Genomic DNA, 18,133 nt, shown 5'->3' on the forward strand with positions numbered 1-18,133 from the left:
TCATCACAATTGATAAGGATAACTAGGATAGAAATTCCAGTTCTTATACCTTGCCAAGAGATTTTTATAATTATTAATTTATTTTTCTTGTCATTTAAATTACTTATTCAACCCTTTCAAAAACCCAAAATTCTATCTTTTTACATAACCAATAATAAATCATACCTCCCTGCAATTCCTTGAGAAGACGACCCGAGGTTTAAATACTTCGGTTATAAATTTTATTGGGTTTTGTTAGTTGTGACAACCAAACATTTGTACGAAAGGATTCTCTGTTGGTTTAGAAGCTATACTTACAATGCGATTATATTTTATAAAATTTCTTTACTAAACAGAAATCCGATCGTCAAAATGGCGCCGTTGCCGGGGAATTGCAATCTTGTGCCTTATTATTGGTTGTTGTAAATATTTACTTTTAAATTGATTTTTTTGAAAAAAAAATCAGATTTTTATTTAAAAATTTTTATCTTATCTTATCTTAATTTAAAATTTCAAAATTCAAATCCTTTTCAAAAATCATATCTTTTTCAAAATCTTATCTTATCTTATTTTAAAAATCAAATTTCAAATTTCAATATTTAAATTCCAATATTCAAAATTCAAAATTCAAAATTTAAATTTAAAATTTTAAAAATCAAACTTTTTCAAATTTAAATCTTTTTCAAATCTTTATCTTATATTGTTGACTTTTTCAAAAATTCAATTTTCAAAATTTAAAATTCAAATTTCAAATTTCAAATTTCAAACTTTAAAATTCAAATTTCAAAATTTAAAATTCAAAATTCAATTTTCAAATTCAAAAATTTAAATTTCAAGACCTTTTAAATTAAAAACTTATCTTCTCTTTCCTAAATTATCTTATCTTTTCTAATCTTAAAATCAAATATTTTTCAAACCTTTTCTCTTATTTATTTTATTTTATTTTATTTTCCTTTACTTGTTTATTTGTTTTTGTTTTTAATTTTTATTAGCTACTATGAATTCTCACCCCTCTGGTTTGAAGTTTGGTTCTAATGTTATTGCAAGGAATGGAAATTATAACAGGAACATGCATCAAGGTCGAAACAATCACAGATGGAAGGAACCACGAGGATCTGATCAACCCTTTCGGCAACAACACCTTCCAAGATACCATGGACAACGACCATCCTACAATGCATGCCAAGACAATAGTTATGTTGGACCCCTCCGTGACAAACCACCTCCACCAAATTACTATGGTCAAGAGCCATTCCGAGGTGCGTACCAATATGATGAATATGGTGGACCCCTTGTAGTTACCAACAAGTCCCATCATATGCTTATGAAGCACCTCCTCAAAATAGCTTTGGACCACCATATTCACAAGCCCCCTACTACCAAACACCATCACATGATCCTAACCCTTATCCACCAAATCAACCACCTTATGAGCTATATGAACCATATCTAGAACCACCCTAATTCCAACCCAATTACTCTCAAGAACCACCACCTCCATATACACCATGTCTACATCGATCAATTCAAGAGCACTATGATCCTAATCATGTTATTCAAGCTGGACAAGAATCAAGGGATCGTCTCAAGGAAACAGTGGAAAAATTTCATGCAACCCGTCACCAATTAAATCAAGCGATAAATCGATTACCTTCCCGACGTTCGGACACTCAAGGAACTCCCATGGCTTCATGTAGAGAATCTAATGAAGAAAGTAGCATGAAGGAGATACTAGAAACTCCAGTGCACAGTAAGGAGCATGATTTTGTACTAGAACAAGTGGACAAAGCCGAAATTATCGAAGAAGAAGAATTGGTTGAAGACTTAGGAGATGCAGAACCTCCATGGGAAAGTCCAGTCATAGAGCCTTCTTCAAAGACGTTTGAAATAGATGTTGAGGAGGGTGTACAACCTCCAAGGCATATCATGGTTGAAGACTTTGAAGGGGATGATCAAGAGATGGATTCAATCATTGATGAATTTTTATCTACAATTGAGTCCTCTCCCATTGGACTTGACATGGAGATTAAAAAAGAAGAAGCACAACCTCCCATGCCCTTGGTGAACAATGAAGAAGAGATTGAATAAGAAGAAAGCTACCAAGAGGAAGAGGTTGATATTGGGAAGCTGGGAAGCTGTTTGGATGTCTCAGTGAGAATTTAAATTGCGTGTCACCCAGATGGAATCATGATGATCAACAAGAAGACGGGTGCAAAAGCAAGGTTTGGGACCCCGGAATTCATCCCAACAATCAACACTCTTGGGTCTTTGTCACTTTCTTTGACTTGCTTGAAGGCTTTATACGCCTAGTTTGGGATCCCAGAGGCCATTGGAATCACAAACATTGGTGGAGATTCCTGGATGAGTTCAAGCACAAGCCACCATAACAGGGAGCTCACAAAATGTCCATCTTAAGGACAATAACTAAAAGTGCTTGGTGGGAGACAACCCACCATGGTATGATCTTTCATTTTTATTCTTAGTTTTATTTTATTTTATTTTCATTTTTATTAGTGGTCATTCATAAATTTTGCATAAGCATCTGCATTCTGCATTCTGCATTTTTGCATTAAAAAAAAACACGCACTCGACGCGTCCGCATTGTAGGTGCTTTAGGAAGAAAAGCAATTTGAACAGAAAGTCATGCAAAAATGCCAACGCGACCGCGTCACTGATGTGGCGACGTCATTTTGAAAATATGCCTCCCACGCATCCACGTCATTTTGAAAATATGCCTCGCACGCGTCCGCGTCACCCATGTGAACGCGTGCCCTGCAAAATCGACGTAAAAATGTGTTTGGCAGTAAGTTATGATGGAGTAGGGTTGGAACCATGCTAGAAGCACAAGCCCTATCACGCGAACGCATGCCCCACGCGTCTGTGTTATTTTAAAAAAAAAGGCCATTCACGCGATTGCGTCAACCACGCGATCGCCACCCCAAATTTTTGGCAAAATGGGTTTGAAACAGAGAGTTGCGTGAACGTATGGCTGCCCTCGCGCCATTCGCTTAAATCAAGTCACGCGACCGCGTGACCCATGCGTCCGTGTCACTTGACAAAAATCACATACCACGCGATCGCGTGACCCATGCATCCGCGTCATATGCAACACACAACTTATCCAGATCAGCCAAGATATCTTATCTTTTCTTCCCCAAATCCTAAATTCTTTCTTCTTCTTTCTTCTTTTTTTCTTTTCTTTTCCCCCTCTACTCTTCTTTCGCTTTAATTTAATGCATTTATTTGTTCTTTTTTCTTCTCAATTTCATCTTAGCTTAATTCCTTTTGGTTTCTTTTTCAATTTTTTTATGCATTTTTATGTTGGTGTTGGAGTTTTATTTGGATAGTACCTTATTTTATTTGAGCATGTGGCTATTCCGAGGAGAGATTTGACAATTGACATTTACTTATGGCTCTCGTATACATTTGCATTACATTATTTTCATCCCTATTTTAACTTGCACACCCAGTGTTTGTGAAAAAGCTTTTATTGCATTTTGAATCTTATTTTATTGTACTCTTTTACTTGCATACCTCTTTTTCACAACACTTGTGCTCCACATGTATTTGGGATTATCATTCACAATTGTCATCATTACACATGCTCTTTAACTTGGCACATTTATTACTTGATGCTTGAGCTATGCTTATCATGCCTATTATTTGCATGTTTTTACCTCTTGCATCTAATTATTTTGAATTGCCCTTTTTGATCTTTATTGTTGTCTTCCCTACATGTTGTAGCTACCATGTAGTTGGGCTATCATCTTTCCTTTGGCATTCCTTATCACTTGGAATTTCGTCCCTTCCGGTCTTAGTTTTCTATATTTCACACTCTTCCTTTTTCTTCTTCCTTAGGCATGGGTACCAAGAAAGGAAAAGAGAAGGCCCCTGACAAGACACCGGCACGGAGAGGAACCAAGAGACTTCCAGCTAAGGCGCCTCTATCTACAAGCGTCAGTTGTAGCAACCCGTCCACTTGTACATCTCAACATGCACCGAGGACGGTGCAATCTTTAAGTGTGGGGAGGTCGATACCGACTTCCATGGGTTAGTTATTTCCTTCTCAACACCAATGTCTTATTTTCTTTATTAGTTCATTGTTGCATTTACATGTTTGATTGCATGTTTATATGATTTTGTGCATATTTTACCACTTGGTTAAAGTAATATTTTCTTATTCAAGAAATTTTTATAGTATTTCACTAATTTAAATTAAAAACTTTTGTGTTAAACTTGTTGGAAGTTGTATTTGGGACATAGTTTAAATCTAGAAAGATACAACCCGTAAGATTTTGAGCCTAATTACATGGTTACATTATTTAACCATAAATTTTTATTCTTGTGTGTTTACTTCTCTATGATTGCAATCTTTGCTTTGTTCCATTCTATATGTCCATTATTTAGTGTATTTACATGCTTGCATATGATTGAGGTCATTATTTGATTTCAGCTCACTTATCCCAAATAAGCCTACCCTTTAAGTCACCCTTGTTAGCCACTTTAAGCCTTTTAATCCCATTTATTCTATATTTTACCACATCACTAGCCTTAAGCAGAAAAATAATTAAATACCCTAATTGAATCTTTGGTTAGCTTAAGATAGAGATTGTGTATCAACTAAGTGTGGGGAAACCATGGGAACATGGGTTAATAAGGGAATGTGTTATGGGAATTTAGGTACCTACTCATGTGAGACCAGAAAAATTTATGAATCCATGTGCATTGATAAGTTATGCTTATTTTTTCTATTTAAAAAAAATAAAAAATAAATAAATAAATAAATAAATAAATAAGAGAAAAAATAAAAAAATCCAAAAATATTCAATAAATAAGTAAATATAAAAGGGGACAAAATTACCCCAATTCTAAGTTAAGCAGAGTTCAAAGATCAATGCATATGTGATAAAATTAAAATAAAGGTTGATGCATGAGTATGTAATGCAAAAGTGAGAATTTTGGGCAGCTAGGCATGAATTTAAAAGTATATAGAGCGTGTGTATATGTGAGAGCTTAGGTTAGTCAAAGATTCATATTATAGCTCACTTGGCTATACATATATCCTCACCCTTACCTTAGCCCCATTACAACCTTGAAAAGACCTTATGATGTTTATATTGGTATACTAAATATTTGTTGATTGGTTAGATGAAGAACGAAGTTTTAGAAAGCATGATTAGAGAAGAGTAGAGTGATTAACCCTAGACACTTGAGAGATTAGAGTGATATACACTACCAGTGAGGGTTCAATGCTTGATTATATGTTCCCTGCTTTCATGAGCTATCTTCTCACAAGTTTACTTGTCTTTTATTGTATAATTTGAATTAGTGAAATCTGATTTATGTTTTTCTTGAAGAGGTTATTTACTTTTAACCAAGTAGATAGAAACATCTTAGCATGTAGTTGCATTCATATAGATAGGTTGCATTTCATACATTCTACCATTCCTCTTCACTCCCTTATAGCTTCTCTTGAGCTTAGCATGAGGACAAGCTACTGTTTAAGTGTGGGGAGGTTGATAAACCACTATTTTATGATTTATCTTGTACTCAATTGAGTGGATTTTATCATTCTTTCATACACTTGTTCTTACAAAATGCATGTTTTATATTCTCCTTCCTGATTTTGTGCTATGATTGAAAACATGCTTCTTTGTCCTTATATTTGCTAATATTAATCTTCTCTTATTACAAGAAGTTGAAGAAATTGCTAAGCTGTCCAGCCTGACCTCTTCGCACTCAAACGGTCATAACTTGAGCTACAGAATTCCAAATGAGGTGGTTTTAGTTGCGTTAGAAAGCTAACGTCCTGGGCTTCGATTTGATATATAATTCGCTGTAGTGGCCGTAGAACTAGGTGACGCGAATGCGTGCTTCACGCGGACGCATCGTAGTGAGGAAAATCAGCGTGGCAGATTTCGCCCCCAGCGATTTCTGGGCTGTTTTTGGCCCAGTTTTCGGTCCAGAAAACACAGATTAGAGGCTATAAAATGGGGGAATCCATTCATTCATCAAGCAAGCTTTAATAATACACAATTTTAGGATTAGATGTAGTTTTAGAGAGAGAGGTTCTCTCCTCTCTCTTAGGATTAGGATTTAGGATTTCTATTATGTTTAGGCTACTTCTCTTCAATTACAGGTTCAATGTCCCTTTTCTTTATTTTCCCAATTTAATTTATAAATTTCCATGTTAGATTTGATTTCTTTTATTTAATATAATTTGAGGTATTTCAGATTTAAGATTTCTTTCTTTTATTTATGTTACTGTTGCTTCCCATTTGAAGGCATTTTTATTCAAGTAGATTTTCTCCCTTTTTGCTTTGGTTAAGTAATTGGAGACACTTGAGTTATCAAACTCCTTGTGATTGATGATTGTTATCTTTGCTAGTTGATTTGTATTCCAATAACTCTAGTCTTTCCATAGGAATTGACTAGGACCAGAGGAATCAAATTGATTCATCCACTTGACTTACCTTCATAGTTAGAGGTTAACAAGGTGGGAGAAAAATCCAATTCTCATCATAATTGATAAGGATAACTAGGATAGAAATTCCAATTCTTATACCTTGCCAAGAGATTTTCATAATTATTAATTTATTGTTCTTGTCATTTAAATTACTTATTCAACCCTTTCAAAAACCCAAAATTCTATCTTTTTACATAACCAATAACAAATCATACCTCCCTGCAATTCCTTGAGAAGACGACCCGAGGTTTAAATACTTCGGTTATAAATTTTATTGGGTTTTGTTACTTGTTACAACCAAACTTTTTTACGAAAGGATTCTCTGTTGGTTTAGAAGCTATACTTACAACGCGATTAAATTTTATAAAATTACTTTACTAAACAGAAATCTGATCGTCAGGCCCTCCTATCCATTAATGCTCAAAGCCTTGGGTCCTTTTACCCTTGTCTTTTTGTTTAAAGGGTTACTGGCTTTTTCAATATGCCCTCCTTTTCCTACATTTTTGGGCAGTAATGGAGTTTTCTACTTTTTTTTTTCTTTTTTGCCACTTTTTTTCTTTCTTTTTCGCATGCATATTATTTTTTTTTCTTTTGCAACATGCTTTTTCTTTTATGCACTATTTATTTCATACATTCAGAAAACAAAAGCAAATGACACCACATCAACATAATTAAACTAATCTTATTTTAAACTTGAACTTCATGCATCTCTCAATTCTTTTCAATAAATTTTTTTAAGCAAGGTGAGAGATATATGGAATATTTTACAACTTAAAGACATCAATGCAAATGATCATGCAACTAGAGCAAGAAAATAGAAAATAAAATAGACAGAAATTAGAAAAATAACAGACAAGGAGATAAAGAGTGACGTGGTGGAAATTGGCGAGTTAAGAATTGTTATAAGATATGCGTTGCAAGTATAGTTCTTAACCAACCAGAAATCTGCTTATCAATTTAGAAGGGTTGTCAGAAAAATTAAAATTAAAATACTGGGAGTATGAATCCCAGGTCGTCTCCCAACGAGTTGCAGAAAGGTGTGCTAATTTATTAATTGGAGGTTTTCAAAAAGAGTTTGAGTTGAATAAATAGGAATTTAAATTGGGGAAATTAAGTAATTTAAATAAAAGCCTTGACTGGGAGTAGATTAGTTAGAAGCCCTATTCTTGTTGTAGTACTCTCAAGATTAATTGATAATTGAAGGTTGTTCTGTTTAGTTATCCCTTACTAGGTAAGGAAAAGTCAAACAAGTTGGAATGCGGTTTCTATTCACAAGTCCCAATCCGCTTACTTGGAAGGACTGTCGTTAGTGACTAGAGAGCCATCCAACAAAACACCAAATTACAATCTCTCTTTTGAGCATTCCAACTCAAGGGTTCCTTTCAATCAACTCCCCATCAAGTTAGGGAACTACTCGCTCATTGTGAATGTAGAACTCATAACATAGGAAAGGGAATTAAAGAAAGACATGATAAATAAAACTCAAAGGAATCAATTAAAAATAAAAGTAACTCTTGTATTAATAAATTCTAAAATAATCTAATAGTAAAATTGAGTAAATTAAAGGACATGGAAGAGTAAAGCCAAGTAAAGAAAACGAACTAGAATGACGAAGTCTTGATGAGGTAATAACTCTTCTCAATATCCCAATGCAAAGAGCAATAGAAAATAAAGTCCTAAGAACTATGAATGTGTAGAGAGAAAACCTAGAGGAGGAGTAAAACTAGATCTAAGAAAACTAAAAACTGTATAGAATGAATGTTGTTTTTCGTTTCTGCATGTTCTCTGGCTCTAGTCTGCTTTTTCGGGCCGAAAACTGGGTCAAAACAGGGCGCAAAATCACCCCCAGCGAATTCTGCAGATTATGCAGATCCTGCATGTCACGCGATCGCGTCATTCATGCGGATGCGTCATGCGGCATTTTGCTTTGCCACGCGGGCATATCGTCCACGCCTCCGCGTCACTTGTGCTATTCCAACCCGCGCGGTCGCGTGAGCCATGCGGCCGCGTCACTGCGATTTCCTCTCTTCCGTGCGGTCGCGTGAGCCATGCGGCCGCGTCACTTCTCGCTGGTCATCTCCTTAATTTCTTGTGTTCCTTCCATTTTTGCAAGCTTCCTTTCCAATCTCCAACTCATTCATGCCCTATAAAGCCTGAAACACTTAACACACAGATCATGGCATCGAATGGAATAAAGGAGAATTAAAATACATAATTAAAAGTCTCTAGGAAGCAAGTTTTCAATCATGTAATAATTTTAGGAAGGAAATATAAATGCATGCTAGGGCAATCACTCTATCCTTCTCTAATCATGCTTTCTAATTTTTTTGTTCTTCTCCTAATCAATCAACAACATTTAATATATCAATGCAAACATCATGAGGTCTTTTCAAGGTTGTAATGGGGCTGAGGTAATGGTAAGGATACATATATGGCTAAGTAAGCTTATAAACTGAATCTTTAATTAACCCAAGCTTTAACATAACCTATATATATATATTCTATATAACTTTAGAATTCATACCTAGCTACCCATAATTTCCCTTTCACATTCCATACTCATGTATCAACTTTTTATCTTAATTTTATCATACATGCATTGATCTTTGAATTCTTAACCTTACATTGGGGTAATTTTGTCCCCTTATTTATTTATTGAATATATATTTTTTGGTTTTTTTTTTCATAAGCATAAAAATAAACATAGCTTATCAATGCACATAGATTTTCAAATTTTTTTTTTATTTTTTTATAGTTTCACATGAGTAGGTCTCCAAATTTCCATTATATTATCATGACACATTCCCTTATTATCTTTTATTCCCACAATTTCCCATACTTAATTACCACACACAATTCTATCTTAAGCTAACCAAAGATTCAGTTTGGGATATATAATTGTTTTTCCGCTTAAGGCTAGTAATGTGGCAAAATATAGAACAAATGGGATTCAAAGGCTCAAAGTGGCTAACAAAGGTAATTGAAAGGGTAGGCTTAATTTGGATAAGTGAGCTAAACAATTAATGGCCTCAATCATATGCAAACATATAAATATAATAAATATTGGACATATAGGATAAAATAAAATATAGATTACAATCATAGAGAAGTAAACACACAAGAATAAAATAATTATGGTTAAATAATATAACCATGCATAAAGGCTCAAATCTCACAGGTTATGTGTTCTTTAGCTCAAAAATCATGTTCCAAATACAACTTCAAGCAAATTTAACATAAAAATTTTAATTAAAATTAGTGAAATTTTGTTCCGAAAAATAGAGTCTTTGAAAAAACTTATTGTCTTTTCAATCAAGTAGAACATGCATGCAACTAATCTATTACTATGCAATTTATCCTATTCTATAAAAGAAAAACTAACTAAATATCCTAATTTATTAGTGTTTAGGGAAGAGAAATTACCTCCGGAAGTTAGGTACTGACCGACCTCCCCACACTTAAGGCTTTGCACCGTCCTCGGGGCTATCTGTCAGGAACAGGGGTGGGCTGGTAGCAGTATCTCCACAATCAGGCCATCATGGCTCCCTGTGCTGGTAAAGGAAGTGGAGTCCAGGGTGTCTGAGTCCTTGAATTTTCCCATAATCAGCTCCTTGAGGTATGTGAATTGGCACTTATGACGGTGCTCTCTCATCTTAGCTTTGTGTTCCTGCCGATCCAACCTTTCGAGTATCTGATGGAGCAGTTGGTCTGTTGTAGGTGCTTGTGGTACGGAAAGAGGAATGTCCTGAACCGATATAGTGGGCTGGCTTGTAGTGGCTGCTGAAGGTCTGATATATTTTCCATTAGGGACATATTGATCATCCCGTGGAAGTATGGCTTTGGTGTCCCTAGCTCTGAAGGAGACTCCGGCTGCTGAGATAAGATCTGAGACCAAGGCAGAGAAAGGTAAGTTGCTCGCGATTTGTATGTGTCCCATGGCATTACGGATGTGTCTTGGTAGGTTCAGAGGCTGGTCTGTAAGGATGCACCATAGTAGAACGGCCATGTCCACAGTGAAGGAGGACTCGTGAGTGCTCGGAAAGACGTAATCGGACATGATCTGTGCCCATACGCGAGCCTCCAAGGTAAGTGCTGAAGCCGATATTCCCTAAGGGCGGGTACGATGGTATCCATAGATCTAACGGCTGCCAGGTAGTGCGATAACTTTGAGAATGGCGTCCCAGTCAAATTGGTACATTTGGCGCTTGAGTGCGGCTTCTTGAAAGGCGTCCAATCCTTTTGGAACAGGGGGAAGACCTAAAGGTTTTTGAATGGCCTCTTCTGTAATGGGGCTTGCTTCTGACGGACAAAGACAGACTGCAGGGTTGGCAGGTGGAAGTTGGAGTAGAACTCGACTACCCAAGAAAGATTGACCTGCCTCGGCTGTCTCTTGAGGAAACCCCATTGTCTTTGTGCAATTTGCGGCTCAACAAAGGTAGCATTATTGGGCGGGAGGATAAGAAGGTATTCGTTGTTGTAGCTCCTTTCTGCCAGGATGGGGAACATCTGCTTACAGTAGCGATTGGGAAATCACGCAGTGTCCTTTGCTGGGAAGACTTTTTCTTTATCATCAACCTTTATAATCCTCTTAAGTCTCTTTGTTGAGGGCTTTACCGCAGTTGAAGAAGGCTCTGCCACTAGTGCTCTCTTTGTTCCTCTCCTTGCTGTTGATTTGTGAGTAGCTTTCTCTTTGCCCTTCTTGGTGGCCATTCTGAAAAAGAGAAAGTGAATTAAATTCGAAGAGATAGAGCAAGGAAGAGAACAGAAAAGGGTGGTTAGGAATGCACAGTAAAAGGTAAATGATGTTAACACATGGTCATGACTACATGTGAAAAGGCATCAATGGAAAATAGCTAGTGCATATGATGACAAGTGAGTGCAAGGTGTTTATTGGCATGCTGGCAAAGGCATGAGTAGCATAGATCAAGCATCACTTGTAACAAACCATCACGTTTGTATTGACAATTGTTTTCAACGAATAAAATATAAAAGGGATTTTGTGAAAAACAAGAATTGAATAGTAGAATAGAATAATGTAGAAAAATGCATAAGACCATATTGGCTTTTTCACAAACACATAGCATGCATGGTGAATAGGGTATAGAAAATATTAAATTAAACATGCAAGCAACCCTTTTAAAAAGGTATATAATTGCCAAACAATTTTACAACAGTTCACAAGCATATAATGAGAAATAATGACTCAAATAAATTTCTAACATCAAGTAAAAAGGAAAAAGAAAGAAAAAGAAAATATGAATACTGAAAGTAAAAAGAAAAGAAAAGAAGATAACATGTAAAATTAAAAAGAAAAATAGAAAAGTAAGGAGGGAAGAAGAAAAGAAAACCTTGTTAATGGGGGTGAGAGAGAGTGAGAGTGTAAAAAGTGAGAAATAAGGAAGAAGGAAGAAAGGGGGAGGAAGAAATAAGGAGGGAAAAGAGAAAATAGGATTTGGGGAGAAGAAGATAAGATAAGTGGCGAATCAGGGAAGCTGTGCGGCGCAAGCGACGCGGCCGCATGGGGCACGCGGTCGCGTGAATTGCGCTTAAACTGATTGACGCGGTCGCGTCGGTCACACAGTCACGTGACCCGTTTTATGCTACTGGCGCGAGGGCAGCCTCGCGCTCGCACAACTCTCTGTTCGAAATTATATTGTTGCCAAATCTTGGGTGACGCGATCGCGTGGGGCATGCGATCGCGTGAGTGGCCATTAGAAGGATGTGACGCGGTTGCGTCAATCACGCGGCCGCGTGGGAAGAATTGTGCGTTCAGCACCAATCCAGCACCACTCTAGCACAACTTTCGGTCGTGCACCCTTTTTACGTCGAATTCCAGGGCACGCGGCCGCGTGGGTGACGCCGTCGCGTGGGAGGCCAATGTTCCCACTCGACATGGACGCGTCGGCGACGTGGTCGCGTGGGGCAATTTGTGCCATTGGCACGCCTCCAGCCACGCTCATGCGTGACTCTCTGTTCGTTTTATTAATTTCCCCCATCTCCTGCGACGCGGACGCGTCAATGAGGCGGTCGCGTCGCGTAAATTTTTTTTTTTAAAATAAAAGTATGTAAATGCAGATGCACGAAATGTATTAATAAAGAGAAGAGTTATTAAATAGAAAAACTAAAAATAAAGAAAAGAACGATCATACCATGGTGGGTTGTCTCCCACCTAGCACTTTGCTTTAACGTCCGTAAGTTGGACGCTCCACTAGCTCAATCTTCGACTATGTGAGGATCTTCTAAGAGGAAGATCTCGAGCTCCTTGTTCTTCTGCATCCTCTCTCCATGGTATAGCTTCAAACGATGTCCATTGACTTTGATGAGTTCAGAGCTTGAAGGATGGCTTAGGTGATAAACTCCGTACGGTTCGGCCTTCTCTACTCTGTATGGACCTTCCCATCTTGATCTCAACTTGCCTGGCATGAGCCTCAGTCGAGATTTGTAAAGGAGGACTAAGTCCCCAGGTTGGAACTCTTTTCTCTTGATGTGCTGATCGTGTACAACCTTCATCTTCTCCTTGTATAGTCTTGAGTTCTCATAAGCTTCTAGGCGAAGGTTTTCTAGTTCTTGCAGTTGCAACTTCCTTTCAGCTCCGGCTTCCTCAATTCCCATGTTGCACTCCTTTACTGCCCAAAAGGCTTTGTGCTCTACTTTAACAGGGAGATGACAAGCTTTTCCATAGACTAAGCGGAAAGGACTCATCCCAATGGGTGTCTTGAATGCTGTTCTGTATGCCTAGAGTGCATCTTGTAGCCTGGTGCTCCAATCTCTTCTACGAGGTTTGACTATCATTTGCAAGATACACTTTATCTCTCTGTTTGACACCTCGGCTTGCCCATTAGTCTGAGGATGGTATGCTGTTGCAACCTTATGAATGATCCCATGCTTCTTCATTAATCCTGTAAGTCTCCTGTTACAAAAATGGGTGCCTTGATCGCTCACGATTGCTCGTGGTGATCCAAAGCGACAGATAATGTGGTTTCTCACAAAGGAAACAACAATGTTAGCATCATCAATACAGGTAGGAATTGCTTCCACCCATTTGGAAACGTAATCCACAACTAACAATATATAAAAATAACCATTAGAATTTGGAAATGGACCCATGAAGTCAATGCCCCAGATGTCAAAAATTTCACAGAAAATCATAATTTGTTGAGGCATCTCATCCCTCCTGGATATATTACCAAATTTTTGGCATGGGAAACAAGATCTACAAAATTCAACAGCGTCTCTAAAATGAGTATGCCACCAGAATCCACAGTCTAAGATTTTTCTAGCTGTTCTTTGAGGGCCAAAATGTCCTCCACTCTCAGATGAGTGACAAGCGTCTAAGATGGACTGGAATTCTGATTGAGGCACACACCGTCTAATTACCTGGTCAGCGCCACATCTCCATAAATATGGGTCATCCCATATATAATATTTAGACTCACTTTTCAGCTTGTCTCTTTGATGCTTAGAAAAGTTTGGAGGAAAAGTGCGGTTAACTAGATAATTAGCTACAGGTGCATACCAAGAGACTATCTCAGATACTGCTTGCAGGTTATCAAATGAGAAATTATCATCTATAGGATTAGAATCATCCTTAATGTGCTCAAGGCGACTCAAGTGGTCTGCCACTAGATTCTGGTTACTGCTCCTATCCTTAATTTCAAAATCAAATTCTTGTAATAGTAGTATCCAATGTATAAGCCTTGGTTTGGACTCCTTTTTACCTAATAGATACTTTAGAGCTGCGTGGTCTGAATACACTACTACTTTAGTACCAAGTAAATAAGTTCGGAATTTATCCAGAGCAAAAACAATAGCAATAAGCTCTTTCTCAGTAGTAGTGTAATTGGACTGAGCGGCATCTAAAGTTTTAGATGCATAAGCGATAACAAAAGGATCCTTACCTTCACGCTGAGCCAGTGCTGCTCCTACTGCATGGTTGGAGGCGTCGCACATTATTTCAAATGGCTGGCTCGAGTCTGGTCCTCTCACAATTGGAGCTTGAGTCAGGGCGGTCTTCAGCTTATCAAACGCTTGTTTGCAATCCTCACTGAACTCGAACTCAATATCCTTCTGCAGTAGTCTGGATAAGGGAAGTGCTACCTTACTGAAGTCCTTAATGAATCTCCTGTAAAATCCTGCATGGCCAAGGAACGAACGGACTTCCCTCACAGAAGAGGGGTAAGGTAAACTAGAAATAACATCCACCTTTGCTGGATCTACAGAAATGCCAGTATTAGACACAACACGTCCTAGTACAATACCTTGCTTCACTGTCTGAGATGGGATAGATGATATCTGCCTCCAGTAGTCTGGTCCCTTCTTTTTTGACAACCTCTAAGATAGTGGGGTTCAGTCTTCTCTGGGGTTGACGAACGGGCCTTGCTCCCTCTTCTAAAAATATTCTGTGCTCACATACTTGAGGTTTGATGCCTACTATATCCGCCAAACTCCACCCAATTGCATTCTTGTGCCTCCTCAGCACACTAAGTAACTGCTTTTCTTGTTGAGAAGTGAGTTCCCTTGCAATGATAATTGGACACTTTTACTTGTCCTCAAGGTAAGCATATTTGAGGTGTGGAGGACGGGGTTTCAACTCTAACTTCTGCTCATGGTTAGGCTTTGGATTGTCTGAAGATGGTGATAATGCCAAAGTGCCCTCATTGTCGTTCAAGAGTGTCCCCACACTCGGACCTTGTCATGTGTGCTTCTGATAGCACGGAAACTTGTCTCTTAACAATTTTCCTTCGGCAACTATACTGAATTGTCGTCAAATAAAAACTCACAATAGAGTGAGGTCGAATCCCACAGGGATTGATTGGTCAAGCAACTTTTAATTAGAGGAATGTTCTAGTTGAGCGAAGCAGAATTTGGTTTGAGAGTTGCAGGAAATTAAATGGCGGGAAAGTAAATAGCAGAAAATGTAAATGCTGGAAGTAAAGAGCTGAAAGTAAATGACGGAAAGTAAATTGCAGAATTGTAAATGGGAATGGGGAAGATGCTCATGAAAGTAAATTGCAGAAATTAAAGAGAATGGGTAAGATCAGAAATGGGGATTCATTGGGCTTAAGAGATGTTGCATTCTCCGGATCAAGTTCATTTTCATCTTTTCCTCAATCAATGCATTCATTGATCTCCTTGGCAATCTTAAGTGATCGAATTCCAATTCCTTGGCAATTCAATCTCTCAAATCTTGATCAATAGCCAATTCCTTGGTCAATTGCTCATGAGAAGAGATGAAGTATGGTCACTAATTATACTACATGCATTCCCAAATCAAGTGTTGGTAAGATTATAGTCACCATACCCAACCAAACCCAATTTGGTCCAACATGAGAAAGCATTTCTAGCATGATCTCTTCATTCCTCTTCCAAGGTTCAGAAAAGATCCAAGAATGAATAGATTCTTTTCCAAGATAACTACCCAATTGGATGAAGATTGAAAGCTTTCTAGTAAAATCAAGAGAAAAGATAGAAGAAGAGTAATGAAAACTAGTATTGATCCATCAAATTACAACAGAACTCCCTAACCCAATGAAAGGGGTTTAGTTGTTCATAGCTCTGGAAATGGAAAACAAAGATGGAAAATACATTATGAAAAGTAAACTAGAAGTGTAGAGAAAGTAAAATATTACAGAGAATAGTTCTCAAAATTCGTCACTCCCGGAAGCTGCTTTCTAATTCAAAACTACCCCTATATATATTACTCTTCTGATCTTCTAGTTGATTCTTCAAGTGTTGGATATGGGCCTTTGGATCTTGAGTTTGAAGCAGTTATCTTCCGCAGTGGGCTTAGCTTTACTTGCAGAGAGAAAGTGTGAAGTAGGCAGGGTCTTTAGCTCAGGACGTTAGTGGCGTTAACGTTAAGTGAGAGTGTGGGTTCGAGAACGTTAGTGACAATCACCTTTTTCACTAACATTCCTCACCCAGGGATGATCCACGTTAACTTCAACGTTAGTGGCATCAACGTGACCACTAACGTTGCCTCTTGATCCTTCGCACACGTTATTGGGACTCACCTTTTCCAATAACGTTGAGAGTCCTCCCTCCCCCCTACGTTAGAGTTCACGTTAACTTAGTTAACGTGGCTCTTAACGTAGGCTTGCCAATTCTTCGAGAACGTTAGTGACACTTACCTTTGTCACTAACGTTCCAAGGTGCCCCTACTTCCCACGTTAGAGTCCACGTTAACTAAGTTAACGTGACTTCTAACGTGGTATTGATAGCTATCTCCAACGTTAGTGACAAAGGTGAGTGTCACTAGCGTTGGCTCATCATCCTATCCTCAACGTTAGCTTCCACGTTAACTAAGTTAACGTGGGAGTTAACGTGGCTCATAGTGGCTCATTGTGGCTCATTCCAACGTTAGTGACAAAGGTGAGTGTCACTAACGTTGGCCTTATTTCTTTCTTCCACGTTAGAGTTCACGTTAACTTAGTTAACGTGACTCTTAACGTGGGCTATGATGGCTTTCGAGGACGTTATTGGCGATTACTTTTCTCATTAACGTTGCAAGCTAGCTCCCATTCCACGTTGGTGGTCATGTTAGTTAGACTAACGTGGCTGCCAACATGGCTCTTTCTTGCTTCCTTTGTCCTGAAATCAAGCAATACACTGCATCAAAATTCTAATCCACATCATGAGACATGCATCATCCAATTTGTCATCTAGTTTATGCAAAATTCTCATGAAATCATGTAAAGTGCTCAATGTATGCTTAAATCAAGATGTAAGTGAAATTCTACCCAAAACTTGCTTATTTCCTAAGAAAATGCATGAAACTACCCTAAAACCGTAAAGAAAAGGTCAGTGAAACTGGCCAAAATGCCCTGGCATCACAACACCAAACTTAAAGCTTGCTTGTCCTTAAGCAAGTACTGGAACAAGAGAATGATGAATGAAATGCCAAGAGAAATGAGTCATTATTGTGGAAGTCATGTTCTTGGTTTTATGGTGGTTTCATGCATAGCAACTTAGGTTCATTCCTTCACTGGCTTTCAGACCTTTATCACGTCCTGGAATACTCACTTAATTGCACCCTATAAGACTCTTATTCATTGATCCTTTTATTGTTTTCTGGGCTTATTTGTGTTCTTAGGCTAAGTGCTCTGTGAGGAGGGCGACTCTTTAAGATAAGCTTTCAGCCAGCACTCCCGAACCAGTTGGTTCAAGGTGCTAGGTGTTAAGACACCCCTAAGGACTTACTCCCTCAAGTCTCTTTCCCCCATACATACACACCACAGGCACATGGTTTGTTATTTCCTTTCTTGAGACCTTGGTGTCCAGCACCTCTTTGGGTTACTAAATGTTCTGTAGCAAGGTTGCTCTTGATAGTGGATTTTCAGTTGATAATCCCGGGTTAGTTAACCCAAGTTACTGATGCCAGGGCATCTTGGCCAGTTTCACTGACCTTTTCTTTACTGTTTTTAGGTTAGTTTCATGCATTTCTTTAGGAAATAAGCTAGTTTTGGGTAGATATTCACTTATGCCTTGATTCAAGCATACATTGTGCATTTTACATAATTTCATGAGGATTTTGCATAAGTTTAGTGACAAATATTATGTTGCATTACTCATGACTTGGACTAGAGCTTTGTTGCACTTTATTGCTTGATTTCAGGACCAAAAGGAAGCAAGAAAAGGGGAGGCAACTTGCAAGGTTAATGAGAAAAGTGATTGCCAATAACACTCTCA

Source organism: Arachis ipaensis, chromosome B08, assembly GCF_000816755.2.
Source record: "Arachis ipaensis cultivar K30076 chromosome B08, Araip1.1, whole genome shotgun sequence".
Lineage (NCBI taxonomy): Eukaryota > Viridiplantae > Streptophyta > Magnoliopsida > Fabales > Fabaceae > Arachis > Arachis ipaensis.